Genomic DNA, 22,005 nt, shown 5'->3' on the forward strand with positions numbered 1-22,005 from the left:
GTTGAAGTCATTTCGCTCCTAAAAATGAACCAATCCATATTTTCACATGAAACAAAAAACATAATACTTAGAAGACATGGTTGCAACCGAAAAACAAGGTTTTACGAAAATCCGCTAACGGAATTATTACACAGGATGTGTCAAAGTTAGGATAAAAAACTACCTTTCGATTAACCCCGTATAATAAGTCAAATACAGAATTTTATTAAAAAACTTACTACACTAAATTAAAATTCACAAATTTTTACACAGTGTGCTAAAAAAATCTTGAAAATAGGGCTGTGTAAATTAATTTAATTAAAAATTTAATATTTTTTGGTCATCCTGTATAAACAATTATAATAATATTTATATCACCGAATAGAGAATTGAATAATTTTTCAAATTAGCTGGCACACGACCTCTATTCTAATTAAAAAAATCATCGATTACCTCTAGATGGTAAAAATAGATGAAAATCCAGTCCAGGCCAAATATAAGTAAAGAATTGACGTGAAACATTAAATGTATTCTATAATTTTGTCCCTCACTGTATATCATATATTTAGAACCACCATAGTCAAATTAATTGAACGCGTTGAGAAAAAAAAATGTTTTAAATGTATTGACTTAAATAAATTCCATAATTCATTAACCCACAATTATTTAATGTATTCTAGTTTCACTGTAAACGTTCTGTAGGGGATTTACTTTGTTATCTACTTTCTAATGAAAATAATAGTGTAGGTATTTAATTCTCCTCTATATAGTTATGATAATTCCCAAGTTTTAATTCATCATATATGGTGCATTACTACTGCCAGATTGCATCTATGAATATATTAATGTATCATTACTGATAGTTAAAATCTGTAATAATTAATGTTGGTATAGGATAAAATTGTTATTACTGTTCGATGAAGTAATTAGCATCAACAATTATTTAAATGTGAATTTGTTAAATAAACTAAAAACAAATTAAATTGAACGATTGATTTTTGTTCTGGAATCGCTGTCAACAAAGAAATCGTATACTTAAAATATAAATTACCGCTTCTAGTGATGAAAGCTATTCAATAGGATTCTTAAATGAGAAACGATTCGAAAAAAATGAAGGAATACCATTAATCAATACCACTTCACCAATAAACAATCCTATAAGCTTTACTGAACTTATTGAAACTGTTAACTCCGTTAGAAATACTAGTCCAGGACTAGATAACATACCTGTGCTTTTTCTACAGAAACTACCACTAGTAGGCCAAGAACTATTACTGCAACTTATCAATTTTATATGGATCAATAAGGTATTCTCACAAATATGGCGCTCGTCAATCATAGTTCCAATATACAAACCAGGTAAACCTAAATTTGAAGCAGAATCCTATAGAGCAATCTCTCTCACGATTGCAATGTGTAAGTTGCTAAAAAAGGTCATTGCCAATCGTGGTATATTGAACATAAACATCTTATTATACCAGAACAAAGTGGATTTAGGAACTTATATAACTTAATATCATTGAAATCAGACATTCACAAAGCATTTATATGCAATCAAGAATGTTTAGCCATATTCTTTGATGTAAAAAAGGCTTTTGATACAGTATGGTGCTATGATATTTTAACTATACTCCACAATTGGAAGATTCACGTTAACACGTTTGCTTTTATTTTAAACTTTCTACGGCAACGATATTTCCAAGTTCGAATCAATAACCATTTGTTTGAATCTAAATTACAGAAAAATGAAATTCCACGGGGCTCAAACTTAAGCGTAGCGCTATTTTTAATTGCTACTATCAATGTTGAGTTATACTGCAATGGCACAATTAAAACTTTTTTGTACGCTGATGATCTGGTAATTTTAGCAAGAAATAAAAACAGATTATCTGCTCATAATCGTATTGCTGCAGCCCCTAAGTCGATAGAATCGTGGTCTAACAATATTAGGCTCCAGTTTTCCACCACAAAAACAAAAGCTATACATTTTTCCCCAAAATCAAATCAACAAAAGCACCCAAATCTATTTTTATACAATTCTCCTATAGAATATACAAAAGAAATAAAATTCCTAGGGATGCAACTGGACTCAAAATTAAGCTGGACAAGTTAGATACACTCGCTAAGACTGTCGTGCCCAGCTGGACTAAACATTATGAAATCTGTATCAAAATTGGGGAGCAGATTTTCCAACTCTAATAAATTTATATAGAGCTTTAATTAAATCAAAACTGGACTACGGATGTGTTGTGTATAACTCCGCAAACCAAGCATTGCTTAAAACTTTGGATACTTTTCAGAGTTCAGCCGTTAGACTTGCTCTTGGAGCATATTGCACCAGTCCTGTGTAAAGTCTACTCTGTGAAGCTGGAGAGTCACCCTTAAACTTAAGAAGAAATACTTAACTCTATCTTATGTCTCGAATATAAAATCTAACCCAAAAAATCCAGCTCTCCATCATGCTGTTGCTAACAGGTTCCAGGAAGTCTATCAAAAAAGAAATAGGGGGGCCTGTACCTTTCCATGAACGTGCTATAGATACTTATTAGATTTTAATATTGAACTACCTCCCATTTATCCTACCTGTGAAAAAAATTTATGTTTTCCTTGGGTTGTCCCTTCTCCGCTTTGTAACCTTAAACTTACAGCATATAACAAAAATAACGTGATATCCATTTTTTTTTAAACTCACTTTCTCCATGTTCTAACACAGTACAAAAATTACCATCTTATATACACAGACGCATCTAAGAGCATAAATGGAGTAGGAGCATGCTTTGTGATACCACATGAACATTCCATCCATAAAATGTCTCCTGAGACAAGTATTTTTACAGCAGAACTATTTGCCATAATTAAGGCCCTAATATTTATTCTAAAAAAAAACTTCCGAAATCTCTTATAATATCTGATTCCCTTAGTTGTCTGACATCAATTTCTCAGATTTATCCTTCTCATCCAACATTACAGCAGATTAAGTTAATTTTATACCGTATATACCAAAACAATTTGACAGTAGAGTTCCTCTGGGTGCCGTCACACGTTGGAATAGATGGTAACGAAAAGGCAGATAGTCTAGTTAGATCCGCAGTAACCAGTACAGCCGCATCGGTGGAAAATCTAACGGTGCGTTTAGATTTAAAACCTGACTTAAAAGCAAAATTGCACGATGTTTGGCAAACCCAGTGGAATAGAAGCACCATTAAATTGATAGAAATACAATCTTCCGTCCCTCCATGGAACTTCTGGCCCAAAGCGACATCATCAAGTCCTAATAACACGTCTCAGATTAGGACACACTTCTACAACACATGAATACTTGTTGAAGAGAAAAGAGGAACCAGTGTGTTTTGTTTGTGACTGTAAAGTCACAGTGAAGCACATTTTGATTGACTGTCCAATATACTCAGTTGAAATACTATATCACCACATTCCAAAAACATTAAAAGCATATAGGAGAATCTAAATACGTAGCTGATCTGATGGAATTCTTAAAATCTATAAACGTTTTTGATAAAATTTAACAAAATGCATCAATAATTAAAATATATATTGTATACCTTACTATGTATGTAATTGATGTTTTGTATATGCCTCTGTATGTCTTTATCACTTTTTGTATTTTTCTTATGCTAATAATAACCCTGGTTGAAGCAGAATAAAAAATATATTTAAATCATAATAATAAATATTTTAAAATATCCTTAGTATTCAGTACGAAAACGACCTAACACTACGATACTAGGGTTTCAATAACTTAAGATGATACTGGTCACTGCAGCAGACACTACCGAAAACAATTATTGAATACTAATTAAAGAGGGCGATGACCGAGAAGTACATGTGGACGTAAAATAAGAAATACTTACAGTTTTCACATGTACGTACTCAAATCTCAACACCAATATTTAACTACTCAATAGACTTCGTGTACTTGTAATTGATAAAACAAATTTATTAAAAGCAAATCAGCTTTCCAACAAATAATAAAAAACAATTGTTTTCAAAGGATTCATCTTTGTCCCATTCTTCTTCCTGTGGTGCTATCTATTGAATGAAAAAACAACAATGTTTTTAATTCACAATATGTTGATGATAATTCAGAAAATCTCGAAAAATGATGAATTTTTCATTTAATCACTATATCCATTCATAACTTTCGGTGTTTATTCAAATCTACAAGTAGCAATATGTTCTCTGATCATACTCAGCCTTTCTTTTTTCTAATATTTGAGTAATACTATTCGTGGGGAGTTGTCTGTCTCCCATCGGACGCGTCCCCGCTTGGTGGATAGGGGAATGCCCTAAAGACGCGTCCACACTGGAGCAACATTTTCGAACATAATACAACAAAAACTTGTTACAACATAAAATGTTTATATTTGTTGGAATATGTTGTGTTGCGTTGCATAAAGTTGGTGTTGCGATTCAACACAAGTTGTAGTATGTTGTATAAATCCGTTTCTAGCGGTAAAGATCAAAGGATAATATGAAACAAAGTGAAACATTTGTCAACATTGCTTCGATGTGGACGGATTGTTGCGAGTTGAGACCTGTTGCAAATTGAGTGACTAGACAGTAGACAGACCGCCGCGTCTATATTTAGTGATGGCGTTTAAGTGGACTTCGGATAATTGTTTAAATTTAATTGACAATTATAGACAACATCCATGTATTTGGAATCCTAAAAATGTTAAATATAAATGCAGAGAATCAAAAAATGATGCATGGAATGCAGTTTGTTCAGCTGTAGGGTGCTCATCTCAGGAAGAGGCAAAAAGAAAAATCCGTAATTTTGTGGCTCAGTTTTATAGAGAGCAAAAAAAAATATCGCAGCATGAAAAAATCTGGAGCAGGCGCTCAGTTTCATTCCAAGTGGTTTGCCTACGATGCATTAGTATTTCTTCGAGACAAAAACAAAGTCCGCCCATGCAAGGAAAGTGAAGCTGAGAACGTGGTAAGTAAACACACAATGTTTTTAGATATTAACTTTTCTGTTATTAATTATTCAAACAAATAAATAGGCAATTTCAATTTATACATGAATTATAATTCAATAATTATTCTGCCACGGCACCATCCCCAAAGGTGTAACGAAAAAATCTGCAAACTCTTGCCTAATATCTTTTGCTTCAGTTGATGCATTTCGTGCAACTTTCTTGTATGAAGTAAATGTATTACTCTGAGTTTCTCTTCTCCACGATCCTTCTACAACACGTCCTGTATCTTTATCTTCACCGTCATATGTACCTGGGGGATTGTAGGAATTTTTAGATCTTGAACTATTCCTTAAAAAATTATGCAAGTAAATGCAAGCCATAACAACAACTTCTGCAGTTTCTGGTTCTAAAAGTAAGGGTTTTCTAAATATTCTAAAAATCGAAGATAACATTCCAAAAACATTTTCGGATATTCTTCTCGCGCTACTGAGACGGTAATTAAATATCCTTTTGGGAGACCCTTTGTTCTGCGCCCCAGGGTAGGGTTTCAGTAAATTTGGTGATAATGGGAAGGCATCATCCCCTAAAAATACGTGAGGGACTAATTTCTCACGTCCTGGTAAAGAGCTATATTCTGGAAGGTTGAGTTTGCAGCGAGTTAATAGTTTTTTGAATAATGTATTTTCGAAAACTCCTCCATCAGATATTCTCCCTTGGGAGCCTACATGAAAATACAAAAATCGGTAATTAGCATCCATTACGCCGAACAGAACAATGCTAAAAAACGTTTTGTAATTGAAGAAATCACTTCCACTGTTTTTTGGTGCTTGTATTGCAATGTGCTTGCCATCCATGACGCCTACACATTTTGGAAAATTCCAAAGAACACTGAAACCATTAGTAATTGTTTCCCATTCTTGAGCAGTTTTAGGCATCTGAAATACAAAGATATCATTACTTATGCTAAAAATGTAGATCACTGTAATATTAGGCGTTTTCCTACTTTGTAGTGTTTACATTTTATACAATGTATTTTTCTTTTCAGGATGACCTTAATGACTCTTCCTCCGAAACGGATTTAGATGATTCACAAGTAACAGATTGCGATGAAGGTGGAAATGAGACCCAAGAATTTCAAGATGCAGAAAATGGCAACGAAGGCATGAAAGACTTGTATAACGATGGTTCTCAAAACCCATCAACATCTAACGCTGCTTGTGAGAAGCCTTCGGCATCTAACAAATCCTCTCAAGAGCCTCGTAAAAAAAACCGTGGAAAATCCGAACAGCACAAATCTTGATGAATTTAAACACCCTAATAAAACTAGACGTGTCACACAAACACTTACAAGAAAAATCGATGATAACGCTCGAAAAGAAGAGGCATATAAAATAATTCAAGACATACAAAATAAACGACAGCGAGACAAATTCGATGTATTTGGAGAACATATGGCGTGTAAAATTAGGGATTTGAATACCACCTGCGCACAAAATATTGTAGAACATCTTAGAGGTAATATTTTGTTCGATGCAAGTATGGGTAAATATGATTATGGAATGCCACAATCAACTAACACATATGAGCCAATTTTATCAATGCAACCTTCCACGAGACCACAATCACATTCATCGTATTGCAGCACACCAGCTATATCACCAGCGGAGACATACATACAAAACTCTTCAGACTCCTCTACTGCTTTTGGTTCCTCAAACATTCTCGCAGAGGCATTTCAATTAAGTAACATGTAAAACTTCTAAAGTTATCAATAAAAAAGTACAATAAAGTTTACTTACCTTAACTTGGTCTTTAATTGCATTTACTAGCGCAGCACATACTTCTGGTACTATCTTTGAGATAGCTTGTTTCGAAATCTTAAATAAATACATCAAGCTGCTGTAGGAATCTCCAGTTGCCAGAAAGCGCAATGTTACAGCTAATCGTTCTTGTGGAGGTATAGCCTTTCTACAGTTAGTATCTGCTTTTCTTATTACTGGTGCAATTTTTTGCAGCAAAAATTCCATATCTGAACTACTCATGCGCAAAAAATTTTTGAAGCACCCATCGGTTCGAAGTTCTAATAAAACGTCATCTTTCTTTAAATCCGATAATATTTCCTTTCCACCATATTTTTCCCTTTTCTTCAAACTTGGACGGACCCAACATTTACGCTTCCGTTTTCGTGAATCACCACACAAAATTAGAAAGCACGCGGTAGCAGTTAATAAGTCTTCCTCCATCATGTCACAAAACTACAGCAGTATGGACAGAATGTTGTACTCAACTGAATTTGTGATTCAACAAGTTCAAACATTCATTAACATTGTTGCACTAGTGAGGACAGTTTGTTTTATGTCAAAAGTTTAATAAATTAAACATTTAGCAACTTGTTGCAACATAAAATTGCTACAAGTTGCCAAATGTTGCTCCAGTGTGGACGCGCCTTAACCGCTCCTAGAATAATACCAAAATATACTTTACAAGAAAAAACAGTTAATGTTAGAACATTGATAGAAAAACATTATGATTGAAACTGGAAGACGACTGGAGACAACTTTAAAAAACATCCACCTGCAGACGAAGTTTATAAATAATTAGTTACTTTCAACAACAATACTAGTAAAATAAACAGGTTCGTCTGTTCTCCTGTTTATCGACACGATATGAATAAATACAAATAGACACAAAAACGAATAGAAATATGGACCAGTTTTTTTAAAGCTCTAGCTTTCTTTCAGATATTCTAAGTAATTTATCATGCTGCCTATTTCTTTTAATTTCTGGAATCTTTTTTGTTTTTGTCTTGGTTTTATGTAATTTTAGAAAGATACGGGACGTATCCCTACTTTTTCAAGGCAAATAATATCTCAAAAATGTGTTTTTAAGTCAATCAACCTTTATAACATTATTGTGTTATTATTACCTAATGGGTTTTTCACTTGTTTACTGTTCTAGAATTCTAATACAGGTTCTACTTAAATTTGGTACATTAAATAAACAATTCATAATAACTAATCCTTCATTTAGCGCTAAACTGATAAGAAAACAGTGAGAATTGCATTATAAACTTTATTTCCTAGGAAATGTTTACGCGATTTTACAATTTTACGATAGACAAAGGTTAAAAACACGGACACGGGGATTTTTATCTACCTGTGTACATGACTACATGTGGGTCATCAGCTGAGCTACGAACAAATATATAAGAAGAACGCATTCATTATCATTAACAACTGAGTCTTCAAAACTAAAACACTATTATAGTCAACTTGCCAGCTATTTATAAAGATATATATTTTTTATCAAAATGAAGTATTTGTTGGTATTTTTGGTTGTGTTCGTACTTGCTTCAGTTGCATTAGCAGGTGAGAGTTGATTGTATTTTATATTTTATGTTTAAATCTTTATTTTGATATAATTATTATAAAAAATTTAAAGTCGGTTTAGTTGTAGAGGCATACCGTTTTTTATTTAGACTTATAATACCAACCATTTAGCTTTTTTACTGACTAGGACAAAGGATAAAATATATATTACATCTAATATTTTTGCAGTTTCATATTTATTATAAAGCAGATTGGTTTTTTCTTCTAACTTAAAATGTTCTAACTGAAACGTTATGTTCTGAAATCTTAAGATGTTATGTATAACTATTATTAAATTATTTCGTCTTATACAGTATAATCCATAAAGAACTTCAAGGGAGACGCCAAAAAATTCGAGTTATAGAGTTTTCCACTTACTTAGATTAGATTTAACGACATAATAAAAAGGTTGAGAGCCATTCTTACTAATCTTGAGTTAGACTAAAAAGAGGTAAAATAAATGAAAATTCAAGTTATAGAAGTAACAGACATTTTTATTTAACATAAATCTACATTGTTTCAAAACATCCTTAAAGTATAACAATTTGGCATTAAAAATTCTTATGGCTTCATAGCATATAGTATTATTATTTTCTTCCATATATATTATCCAATTTATTCTGACAACTTCTTTTCGATATAATGACTTTGAAGTTTTTAATGGTACCTTGATCCATGTGCTGTAATTTTGACGTGGTATTAGCAGGCAGATATTGGATTTTAACTGCTTTCATTTGTGAAATATCATTATGGACTGTACAATTAATGAGTAACAGGATTTTTCTTTTTTCGTTGGCCATTTTCTTATCAATATTTATGAGCCGGTTTTTGAAAATTGCAGAAGCTTATGCATTTGCTTCATATTTTAAAAATAGTGATTTGAAATATTAAAAAACAACGAGAATTTTTAGATTTACTGATCACCAATCGTGAGAGTTTTTCTGTGTCCGACATGTTTGCTTCTATGAGAATAAATAAACGTTCGTTGCTATGCTTCCAAATATCGCATTTATCATTTTTTAAAGTTAATAGATGTATCAGAACCTAGATATTTATTCCTGTTTCATCGACTTCGCGAAGGCATTCGACAGGGTCCGACATGAAAAACTAATAGAAGTACTGAGAAACAAAGATATAGATAGGCGAGACTATCGAATCATTATCAATCTGTATTGGAATCAAAAGGCCAATATAAAGATAGAAGAACAAAAGTCCGCAAATATAGATATAAAGAGAGGAGTAAGACAGGGTTGTGTTCTGTCACCATTACTGTTTAACGTGTACAGTGAAGCCATATTCCAGGAAGCGATAGCGGATCTGGGTGATGGAATCTCTGTAAACGGAAGAATAGTAAATAACATAAGATTCGCTGATGACACCGTTATAATGGCAGACACCCTGGAATCACTACAAGAATTGGTAAATAGAATTAACGATTATTGCATTAGATACGGACTAAAAATAAATAAGAGAAAAATTAATTTATGATTGTCTCAAAAACGCAACATGGAAATGAAAGATTAATGATGGAGCAAACCCAAATAGAAAAAGTAGAGACATATAAATATCTGGGAACCTGGGTTGATGACAAAAATGACCAAAGCAGAGAAATCAAAGTCCGAATTGAAACTGCAAGGCAAGCATTTGTGAAAATGAAGACAATGCTTACCAACAGAGAACCTTAGTTGCATCTCAGATTAAGGGCTCTAAGATGTTACATATTTTCTATCTTACTATACGGAATGGAAACTTGGACATTGAAGAAACAACACATAAGAAAAATAGAAGCGTTCGAAATGTGGTGTTACAGAAGAATATTAAAAATTCAGTGGGTTCAAAGGATTACCAATGCTGAGGTACTACGACGTCTAAATAAGGAGTTAGAAATTATGAACAGCATAAAAAGAAGAAAACCCGAATATTTGGGTCACATAACCAGAGGAGAAAAATATGAGCTGCTGAGAATTATTATGCAAGGAAGGATCCAAGGAAGAAGAAGCATAGGAAGAAGATGCATCTCCTGGCTGAAGAACCTTAGAGAATGGTTTAATTGTAGTTCACTACAACTTTTCAGAGCAGCAGCCAATAAAGTGACCATAGCCGTTATGATATCCAACCTCCGATAGGAGATGGAACTTTAAGAAGAAGAAGATGTATCAGGAAGACATTTAAAAAACAGTCTTGAAAATATTTTCAGGTTCGTAACCATGTAACAAATCTTGCAATTCACTTTTCCATTTGTTACAGGTTTCAACGTTAATACTTCCATTTCCCCCACAAACTTTTTTAAAAACAAATTCATGTCTTCTTTTGAACTTTTCTAACCATCCATTATCTACTGGCCCTGAAATTAGCTACTCCCAATGATTTAGAGTATATTTTTCTGCTTTTTTTGGCACTGTCATAACATATGATATTTTGGCTCTGACACTGCTTAAAACATTCAGCTGCGGATACACGGGGAGGACAAATGGAGAAATCTCCCCCTCAACGAGGTCTAAAATTAAAGAAATCTATTATTTACGATTTTAAGATAATTAACACATCTATATATTTTTTATTATATATTGTTACAGGTAGTGGATGCAACGTAGTACCTTGCAGCGATTATTGCCGATCGGTGGGTCATTTTGGAGGATATTGCGTTGGACCAACGTTAGATACCTGCCATTGTTATGATATCGGCGGCAAAAACTAACAAATATTCAAATTAAAAGCATGAGAATACCGTTTCAGGTTATCCATATTCTGATATTCTGTTTGTGATTTGTATTACTTTATATTATTATTTATATGTAATGTATAGCCTTTATGTTTATTCAATAAATTGTTAAAATACATAATTATTTTACCTTACTCTACTGACTTAAATACTTTACTACTTAAATTCTTCAACCATGACACTCTCCTTCTTTCTATACTCCTTCCTCCTCTTATCTTTCCCTGTATTATCAGCCTTAGAAGTTCAAATCGCTATCCCATTATTACGTGTCCCAGATATTGTAACTTTCTTATTTTTATTGTGTTTATTATTTCGCATTCTTTTCCCATTTCTCGCAATACTTCCGTGTTAGTTTTCTTCTGTGTCCATGCTATTCTAAGCATCCTCCTGTAACACCACATTTCAAAGGACTGTAACTTATTTATGTGTTCTTGCTTTAACGTCCAGCTTTCAAGTCCATATTGCAGTATCGAAAACACGTAGCATCTCAGTGCTCTTACTCTTAGTTCTAATCTATGGTATAATTTCACTATTTGAGATGGTGAGTCATCGTTTAAAGCCCCAGAAATGCGGAAAGCTGTTTGGAAATCCAGTGACGTACACTTACTTTTATTTTAACGTTAATTATATTTTATTTTTCAAATATTAATGTTCGAAATAGGCCACAATATATTTATTTACAAGTTTTTACTGACGTTTCGATCTCTATATCCAAAGACCGCTTTCAAAGATATAAATGATAGTTATATTTATTTTATTTGTTTATTATTATATATTTTTATAATCTTATATTATTTATTTTCTTTTTTTTCTCTTTAAAAACGGAATAGAAATCGAAACTTCAGTGCATTAAACATGTAAATAGATATATTGTGGCTTATTTCCAACCTTCTCCCTAAAAATACAGAATGCCACAAACAAAAAGCTATAGAAAAATAAATATATCTGTCATTTGTATGTTTGAAAACGGTCTCTTTATAGAGATCGAAACGTCCGTAAATTAAACATTTGAATAAATATATTGTGGCTTATTCCCAACATCATTTCTAAAAATACAGAACGACCGAAAAGCCATAGAAAATAAATAGTACTATCATTTGGATAATTGAAAACGGTCTCTGGATATAGAGATCGAAACGTCAATAAATAAACATATGAATAAATATTTTGTGGCTCATTCTTTACATTCCCCTAAAAATACAGAATGCCACAAACAAAAAGCTATAAAAAAGAAGTAATTTTGCAGAAAGTTTACTGATACCAACCGGCTGTCGCGGAAGTTACGCTAAAACGTCTTTTGACGTGACCCGTCCTTAAACAGTTACACAATGAAATTTTTTTAAAACAAATTTTAAGACAGTTTCCACACCACCCCAGAGGTATGTCTTGTGGCGCGATACTTTTTTTAAATGGGTGTTCGCCAAGAGCCATATTGTCTTATTAAATAAAATGAACAAAACACTTAAACAGTATAAAACAAAACAAAATAAAATCCTATAAAGCAAAATAAAATTCTATAAAAACAAAATAAAAATAATGTTTGACGTGTTTAAACACAAACACTATACACACTTACTATGTTCTTCTCGTTTTTTTTTGTTTTTGGTTTTTTTTATGCTGATGTTCTTATTAAACCATTAGAAAATATTATTCGCTGTCTAAACCTGAAGATGCAGTGCTGCTATCGCTGTCATTATCTTCACCACCTGGTGTAATTATAATTGGCTCTAGTAAAACTTTTATATAAGTGTCAAGTTCCCACATACGATGTTCTTCTTTAATTATGTGGCCTATACATTTAGCCCATTTCTCTGGAGTTACATGGAGGATTGCTTGAATCAAAAGTTTCTTAATTTCGTTTAATTTGAACGTTTTGTTATTGCGTGCTACTTCTCCTTTCACTTGCTCCCAGATAAGTTCAATGGGATTAAGTTCGCAATGATAAGGTGGTAGACGCAGAACTTTGACACCATAATCTTTTGCAGTTTCATCTACAGCATATTTAAGATATTCAATTTTCCTTAACCGTGCAATGTCAAGGAGCTAAATTTTGAGCATTGATTCTTCGTATGCAATCCCCTTTTCTGTAAGCCATTGTTGAATCCTCCCTTTCGATTTCTTTAATAATCACCTGTTTTTTTTCGACTCAAATTGAAGAAAACCATCATCAAGAAACCCTGTATCACTTCCTATATGGGTGACGATTAAACGCCGTCCCTTTCCTGATGGAGCTTTTAATTCTGTATATCAGCCTTCTATAAATGCTTCGCGTTTACTTTTGACATTTAAATCTTGCCAAACTTTTCCAACTGTATGACCTTTTCCAACCTTGGTTAATCCAGGTTTCATCCAAATAATATATTTTGCATCCAGTGCTGCGAATTTTTCGTATTTCTTCTAAATATTTTCTTCTCCACAGAATAATTTCATTTTTTTCTAATAGCATACTTTTTCTGTTGCGTTTTACGTATCGAAAGTTCATTTCGTGCATGGTCCTGATTAAGACCCTACGAGATATCTTGGGTAAAGAGTCATCATTTTCGAGCTCTTGAGAAATTTTTTTCAGTGTTGGAATTTCACTCCGAAAATAAAATGAATGAATTTTTCGACGCATAATATTCCTTGTCTCGTCATCCAAAACAATGCTTTTCCTACCTCTAGTTTTACCTTTTTCTTGCTTTTTATTTTCCGATGTATTTTTAAGTACACGATAAATACAGCTAACGGATACTTTTGTTAAACTGCTACAAATGTCGACCGCTTGGCTAACGTTTAATGCCATTTTTCTGCCGACAATTCCTTCATAAACGTTTCGTATCATTACCTTCTCTTCGGACGTTAACATTTTCCGTCTGTTTTGCGGCTTTTCATTCTTGGAATCAACATCAGAATTTTGCTGTCTTCTCTTGGAACAACTCGGTTTTTCGTCCATTGTATTTCAATAATCTGGATATATACTATATATATAATAATTTCAAAGAATATAACTAAATATTTACTATAAAACGACAAACTATAACACTCTTATTATCAATAACACGTTTTATCAATACTACAATACAGTATTGATAAAACAGTATTGACAACAATAAGTTTACAAACTTATCACATAAAATATACTCACAAAAACACATGCACTATTAACCCATAGAAACACCAATGTTTTCTTCGTTCATTTCTCCGGCAAAAAATAATAAAAACTAGTTTTACTGCATGTCTGGATCCGAATTGTAAAACCGAGTTCCCTCGCTAATTCCAACATTGCCAAACGATTGAAAAATAATGTTTTAAAATATCGATTTTTATTTTATAAATTTAAATACATAACGAAACGGAACATATAAATAAAATTTATTTTATTACAATTTTGTGCTTAATTTTTACTATTGAAAAAATCATGTTTTTTGGTATTTTTATGACGGTAATAATCGCTGCGTGGAAGAATACAGGTTTTGTATGACCATAATTACTACTTGTGAACAAGATTTGGCTACACTGTACGACAACTCCTGGTCAGTTTTTCTATAGAGAAGCACAAATAAATATACTACTTTATATATTCTGTAATTTCTTATGAGGAAACGCAAATTGCAATCGAGAAAACAGGCAGTTTTCGAGGGCCGCTGTGTACATTTAAATTTGAGGATATTCCGCGTTTAAACTATGATATCACTCTTCTGAATTGAGGGTTTCTACTTTAAGGTCTTTGTTGCAGAGAATTGTTTTCATTTTTACAAACGCATTTCTTGCTATTTCTATCCTTGCTCTTATTTCGGTTGTTTGATCATTATTGTCTGAAATCCAGGTTCCTAAGTATTTGTATTTATCAACCCTTTCTATCGGTACATTTCCCAAATGTATGTTTGTTGGTCTATTTGTTTTCTTTGTTATTATCATGTATTTGGTCTTTTTTATATTCATTTTTAGTCCATATTTTTCACAGAAACTGTTTGTTTTGTTTATCAGTAGTTGGAGTTGTGCAGCAGAGCTTGCCATAATTACGGTGTCATCTGCATATCTTATGTTGTTAATAGATCTTCCGTTAATTATTATTCCTTCACTTTGAGATAGTAATGCTTCTTCAAAAATGGCCTCACAATTTCATTAAATAGTAATGGGGACATAATACATCCCTGCCTAACTCCTCTCCTGATTTCAATTTCTGGACTGGGTTCGTTATCTATTACGATTTGTGCTGTTTGATTCCAGTAGAGGTTTGTTATTATTTGTAAGTCCCTATGGTCTATGTTTTTTGTCTTTAGAATTTGGACTAATTTTTCATGTCTTACTTTGTCAAATGCTTTTTCAAAATCAAATAAATTACTTGGTGCTAATTTATGTTCAATAAAATATAAAATGCAACATTGTTTTTATTTTCAACAGAATATACTCAACGCAAGTTACATTGGAACATCAACTTCGTTGAAGAATGGCATTATTGAAGAATCATAATTTTAAGCTAGCTTTTACAGCAACATTATAACCCGTTTTCACTTAGGCTATGCGTTTTAAGAATCCGTTTACAAAACGAAGCGTTGAAGAGAACAGACCCGTTTCTAAACTGGATCGTGTGCAAATCATGAATTGATTCAGTTTGTCAAACGCGTCCGAACCCTTTTTTTCGGGTCGTAGTAGATATCTAACTATATTGATATTCCGTTATTTTGTATGAAGATGATAAATGTTTCTTCTTCTTGTGCCACTCCTATCGGAGATTGGAAATCATCAAGGCTATCCTGACCTTGTTTACAGCTGACTTAAAGAGTTCATTAGTGGTACAGCCAAACCACTCTTTCAAATTACGCAAGCATGACATTCTTCTACGGCCTGGATTCCGTTTTCCTTATATTTTTCCTTGCATTATATTTTGAAGTAATGCGTATTTATGTCCTCTCATCAGGTGACCCAAATATTCGAGTTTTCTTCGTTTGATCGTTGACAAAATTTCTGGGTCTTTTCCTATGCTTCGCATTACTTCAAAGTTTGTAACATATCGAAACTTTCAATATTTTTTATATTGTTCTGCTTGAGAGTCCAGGCCTCTACACCGTATAATAGCGTGTTAAATACGTAGCCCCTTAGCAGTCTTATTCGGAGAGGGATGCTTATATCTCTGTTGCAGAAGAATTTCCTTATCTTACTGAAAGTGGCCCTGGCAATTTCGATACGTCTTTTTCGATAAATGCTAATGACGTGTTATTGTTAAATTTGATAATGCACAAAGATGAAGAAGAGGAACCATTACTTATTTAATTACTATTAGAGGAAATCTTCTAAATGAAAGCACCAAGTACTTGTACCAAAAACCCGTAGACGAGTATTCGATCTCGTCTGAAAATATGTCATTTGAAGAAAATTATAATAACATAACAGAAAGTACATATTCACGCAGCAAGCAAATCCCGCCATTTCTGATGACGGGATTTCGATTAGAGGATCGAGCGGACGATATTTTCTTTATGAGAGTCTCCATTTCTGGTTACCAAATATAGTCACCTAATGCTATAGTTCTAATAAATTATTTACTGTTCCAAGTATTTCAGGAATATCGATTTTATTTTAGCTCCATTCTTTTTCTTAAACTACAATATTATTTTTCTTATTTTGGTTTTTGAGATTTACTTTTTTTGTATTAAAATTCACTTTAAATTTTTAACTATTTCATTTTACAAGAAATATCCTTAACTTTCATACAAACTCAAACTTCTATGGCCTTTATCCACCAGTTAATATCAGTATTTTCTTTGTTGATGAGGTCTATAATATCTTTATTCGCAATTTCATCCTTATTCAAATTCATAATATTTTAACTTTATCGTATTTGGTATTTTATGTGTATGTGTATGGTCAGCTATAACAAAACTGGTAATGAAACCGGTCTTTATATCTTTTTATTATTCTAAATTTAGATTATGTCTTTGTGTGTATTATAATGTGTGACGTTCCAAATAATGACAATAACGTGTATTTTTATGATCAATAAATAAGTAACAGACAATTTTTATTGATTTTTTAAACAAAATTTTATCAAGTACTCTCTGTCTCTCCCTCTCTCTCTCTCAGTTGAGTATTATTGAATATACTTATATAATATACTTAATATACTTATACAGCCCTTATAATTAATGACGCAGCCTCAAAATAAAACATTATTTCAAGTTTCTATGGAATACCGTCACTTTTGAGTTGTGCCACTATAGCAGACAATTTTAGATATTTTCAAACTGTATCAGTGAGAATTTTGGAGTTGTGTCACATTAAATAAGAGGAATAAATTTCTTGTTTTAAAAATGTCAGATCCAAAGGGTTATTACAAAAGAAGTGAATTATTCCTTTTTCGAACAGGACTAACGTTAATAATAATATCAGTATTATTTTAATGTATAATTTCAAATAATGGATTTATAGTAGAAAAATATAGACGATTTTTTTTACATCTACCGTTTTAAATAAAAAATAAACCCATTTTAGTTCACACCGACCGGTTCGCAATGAGAGGATTGTCTATTTTAGGTCATTTTAGGTGATAGTTGGGAAGCAGATCTTTATTAGCGTGTAAAAGTTTATAGTTATAAATTAATTTTTTTTTAAACTGTATACGTTTATTTTAGATTTAACTACATTTTGATAAAGTTCTTTTAGCATTAATAATTCTAACAATAACAAGAGTAATTATAAAGGCTATTCTACATCAGTTATCAATGTAAGCATGCGGTAAGAGGGTAAAGAGGATAAAATTAATTTAAGCACATACGATATGCCCTACTTTACCGGTATATAAAAAATATCTAAGTAAAAAATAATAGTATATTACTTTATGAGGCGGAGAAGCATGACTTTTCTAATAGAGGGCAAGTCAAGAAAAGTCGCTTCTTTGCCGAATAAAGTATACTATTTTTTCTTCAAACGTAGCAATTTTCAACCATAAATAGTACAATTCATACGCTATTTTTACTCGAAATTAACTGTGACAACTATCAAAGTCGTCTAGATGTTAGAAATTAAAATAATTAAGTAGTCGGTGGGATTTGCGTCTCCCTAGTTACAGTTGTTTGACAGTTGTTTGCAATTATTAAAGACAGCTTATTGTTGTTGCGACCGCAAGCGCAAATTTAGTGCGAAAATGGAAAACCTAAACGAAATTGAGTCCGCGGCTAATGATGCAGTAGCACGTTTGGGGCCCTCCAAGTCCGGAATAAAGTATCGGTTAGCGTACAAGCACTTCCAAGAGTGGTGCGATACAAGAGGAGTACGGCAAGTTACCGAAGACGTTTTACTGGCATATTTTAATATAATGGAAAATAAAAATAAATGGAAATCTTCTACAATGTGGTCACGATACTCTATGATAAAATCCGAGTTAGTTATTAGAAAAAATGTGGATATAAGCAAATTTTTAAAGTTACGTGCCTTTCTGAAAAAAACAAGCGAAGGATATACTGCAAAGAAGTCTAAAGTTTTCACTAAAGACGAGTTTGATAAATTTTTGTTTGAAGCGCCAGATAAGTTGTATTTAGGATTAAAGGTACAAAAAAAAAAATAAATTATTTACATTGAGGAGGACATTGAGGATAAAGAAAATGTAATAATTATCAAAATCCCAGACAGTAAAACACGACAAATTAGATCTTTTACGATAATTGGTCAAAACTACATTAAACTGTATAAAAAGTATGCATCACTGCGGCCTGAAAATTTCACAGAAAACCGATTTTTTATAAAGTACCAAAATGGAAAGTGTTACCGAAGCGTCATGGGAATACATTCGATCAGCGCAGTAGCCCAAAAAGTAGCTAGTTATTTAAATTTAAACGATGCAAGCGCATACACGGGTCACTCTTTACGACGAACTTCAGCAACACTTTTAATTGATGGAGGCGGAAATCTAGAATGCCTCAAACGACATGGGGCTGGAAATCAAGCACGGTTGCCGAAGGATATATAGAGGATTCAATAAGAAATAAGAAGGATAATGCTCAAAAAATATTAAACCCTCATGATTCGCCAACATCGGGAATGATTGCTGAAAGTTGTTCTTGACCATCAGTATCATCAACAATTACCAATGCGTATCAAGAGTCGGGAACATTTTTGCACGGTTTCAATTTTGAAAATGCCTCATTAACTAATTATACTTTTAATATTACTATAAATAAAAATGATGTTTAATTGTTGTTAATGACATTTGTATTGTTGCTTTGTGACATGTTTCATATTGTTGCCATGACAACATTTTTCCCTCCGCCGTAAAGAAATGGGAAAAAAAAACTGCTGCCGGCGGAGACATCAAACTTTGACAGGATCGAGTTAGATAAGTAATGTCATCATTATTTGACGTTTGAAGAAAATAGTTATTTATTGTACAAGACGATAAAATTGTACTTTATCTTCGAGAGCATTTTTTAGCGTCGAGACGTCAGTCGAGACGCTAATTATGCTGGAGAAGATAATGCGATTTTATCGTCGTGTGCAATACAACATTTTTTTCTATAGCAAGACTTCAAGTTCAGGGAAAAAATAGAATTAAAAAAAAATTGTAATTTTTAGCACAAAAATCGCAATTATGTTGCTCCGTTGCTAGGGATATGAATTACTCTGTCAACAAATGTCAAACAAATGTTACGTTTTGGTTTTTGCGGAGAATATTGTTGCGTTTTGTGTACAAAGTGAATAAATACGAAATGGACGGAATATCATCTGTTGCAGAATCTTACATTGAAGAGTCAATAAGCAATAAGATTGCTGTAGCCAAGTGTATACTTGGCGGACCAGAAAATCAATCCAGTACCTCGAATCAAGACTTTAAGCAAACGAGTACAAGTTGTGATGCTCCAAAAATAGATATTTCTAATAATGTTAATTGTAAAATTTCAGTTGTTTTTAATCCTTAATGTGTTTGAATTTGTAAATTTTATTGAATAAAAAAAAGTTAAACATTTTATCTACTCTTGCTGTTAAAGTGTCACTTTATCTACCCTTGCGGTTAAAGTGATACTTTATCTACTCAAAACAGTTGTTATAGCAACACTTTAACATTAGCTATGGAAAAAATATTTTTAATTACATATTTAATTATGTACCAGAAAAAACTAGCCGCACTATAGCTCAAAGCAGAACTAACCAAAACCTACAAATCTGACCATCTCTACTAAATCATTTACTTAAACTTTTTATAATAAGTACAATAAATTCGTTGTTTCAGGTTAAAAAAAGACCCTTCTTATGGTAGTCAATGGAAAGTAGAGCTCCTTTCTCATAATGAAAATGTCCCTAATAATGAGAAAGATGATGATCAGTCCAATATGGAGAATGTTACTCTTGAATGTACCTGAGTACATCGATGCAGAGGATCAAATAGGTATGAAATTGCTTTTTTTATAATGCAAGAGATTTATTGGTTTTCTTCTTAGCTATTGGTCAATTTACTAAGTTTCTGACAAGCTGATTTCTTCTTAATATTTGTCTTTTTTTTTCTTGTTATAGGTAGCAGTTCTAAATTGGTACGCACTTCTTCTGGAAGTTCGTCTATCTCCCAATTTTCTAATGTTGATGATTGTGATGCGGATCTTCATTACGTGAATGATGATGATGATGTATCGTCTACATTTACAGAGGTCTCTGATGAAAATGTGGAGACTGAAGTACCAGAAGAACAAAGAAAGTTTTATTCCAAGTTCTGAGACCCATGTCTGCAATTAAACCAACATATTGATATGCAGATAAAGGTAACACATCAAGCCGTGGTTTATAATTATGGGTATAATTATGCATTTTATTTATAAAACCGTGATCTGAAAAAAATACGAGTGTGCAAAAGATTTTTTATATCCACCATTAGAGTTACTAATAGATGTATTCGAACTGTTATTGGGAAGACGGAAAGTGGCTTTATAACCAACGATCAAAAAGGTAAACACAGCATGCATAAAACATTTTGTAATGAAACTATAAACAGGGTTCGTAAACACCTTTTTTCAATTCCGATAATGAAGAGCCACTATTGTCGAAGTAGTGCCTCAAAAAAAAATATAGAAGGAGGTAGAAGAGACAGTGATGAATTTATAAACATTGGTTTATATCGTCTTCTTCTTCTTCTGGTTTATATCTTCTAAAAAACGAAGACAAGAGTGTTCCACCAATTCACGCTGATTTCTACCGACATTCAAAGCATTGTTAATCATAACTTTTCCTACTATTATCAATATATACTTTTTTTTATTTCTTTCTTCTTATAGTTTATATTTTCTCATTCGAGTAACTTGTAGTATTTTTTATTGAACCTCTATTTCAGCTGATAGGAATAGCAAAAAAAATACCAGTTTTGTCTTTTCCTTAATTAGTCTTGAAAGACAAAATGTTGATGTGCAATAGTGGCACAAATTAAAATAAGGGTTGAATTTACGCCAACATTTATTTTTTTCAATAATCCCAATACCGCCTGTAGTAAAACAAATAAGACGCAATTATTGACACACAAACTTTAAACCCCTGTTTTGAAAAAATACCAGTTTTTGTGTTGTGCCTCTATTGCATACAGCCCATGATATAATGACATAAACTTCTATTCGTCATAACTTTTGAACAGTATGTTTGGTCAGATGGAATTCAATAAAACGACGCTACCGATGAAATACTGAAAAATATTATACAAGGCAATGTTTTAGTATGATTTAAAATAACCTTCAGTACCTTTAGTAGTTTATATATTTTTTTAAATCTTAGGTTAATTTTGCCGAACTTTTAATTCAATTTTTTTAATTAAAAAAAGTAATCATGAGGGAAAAATAAATATGCTATTTTAATGCTTATATGTCTAACTTGTAAAATTATTATTAGAGTTTTAAAAAATCAATTACTTTGTATTGTAGTGTTTGTATTGTAACATTTGACCAAAATATGAGCCACATCGAACTTACCGTTCAAAGTTTATGACGAATAATCAGTAAGAAAGAATCTTAGTAGAAACTTTCCCTATAGTAGAAAAATTCCCTACAGG

At 32.3% G+C, this 22,005-nt stretch overlaps 1 long non-coding RNA gene across 1 annotated transcript; it reads left to right on the plus strand.

Annotated features, from left to right (window-relative positions):
- The first annotated feature begins 7,866 nt into the window (after positions 1–7,866).
- On the plus strand, positions 7,867–11,130 carry LOC140448287 (uncharacterized). The gene is made up of 2 exons (XR_011951677.1): positions 7,867–8,287; positions 10,864–11,130. It is a non-coding gene; the product is annotated as an uncharacterized lncRNA (long non-coding RNA).
- The last annotated feature ends 10,875 nt before the right edge of the window (positions 11,131–22,005 follow it).

This window comes from Diabrotica undecimpunctata, chromosome 8 (assembly GCF_040954645.1).
Source record: "Diabrotica undecimpunctata isolate CICGRU chromosome 8, icDiaUnde3, whole genome shotgun sequence".
Classification (NCBI taxonomy): domain Eukaryota; kingdom Metazoa; phylum Arthropoda; class Insecta; order Coleoptera; family Chrysomelidae; genus Diabrotica; species Diabrotica undecimpunctata.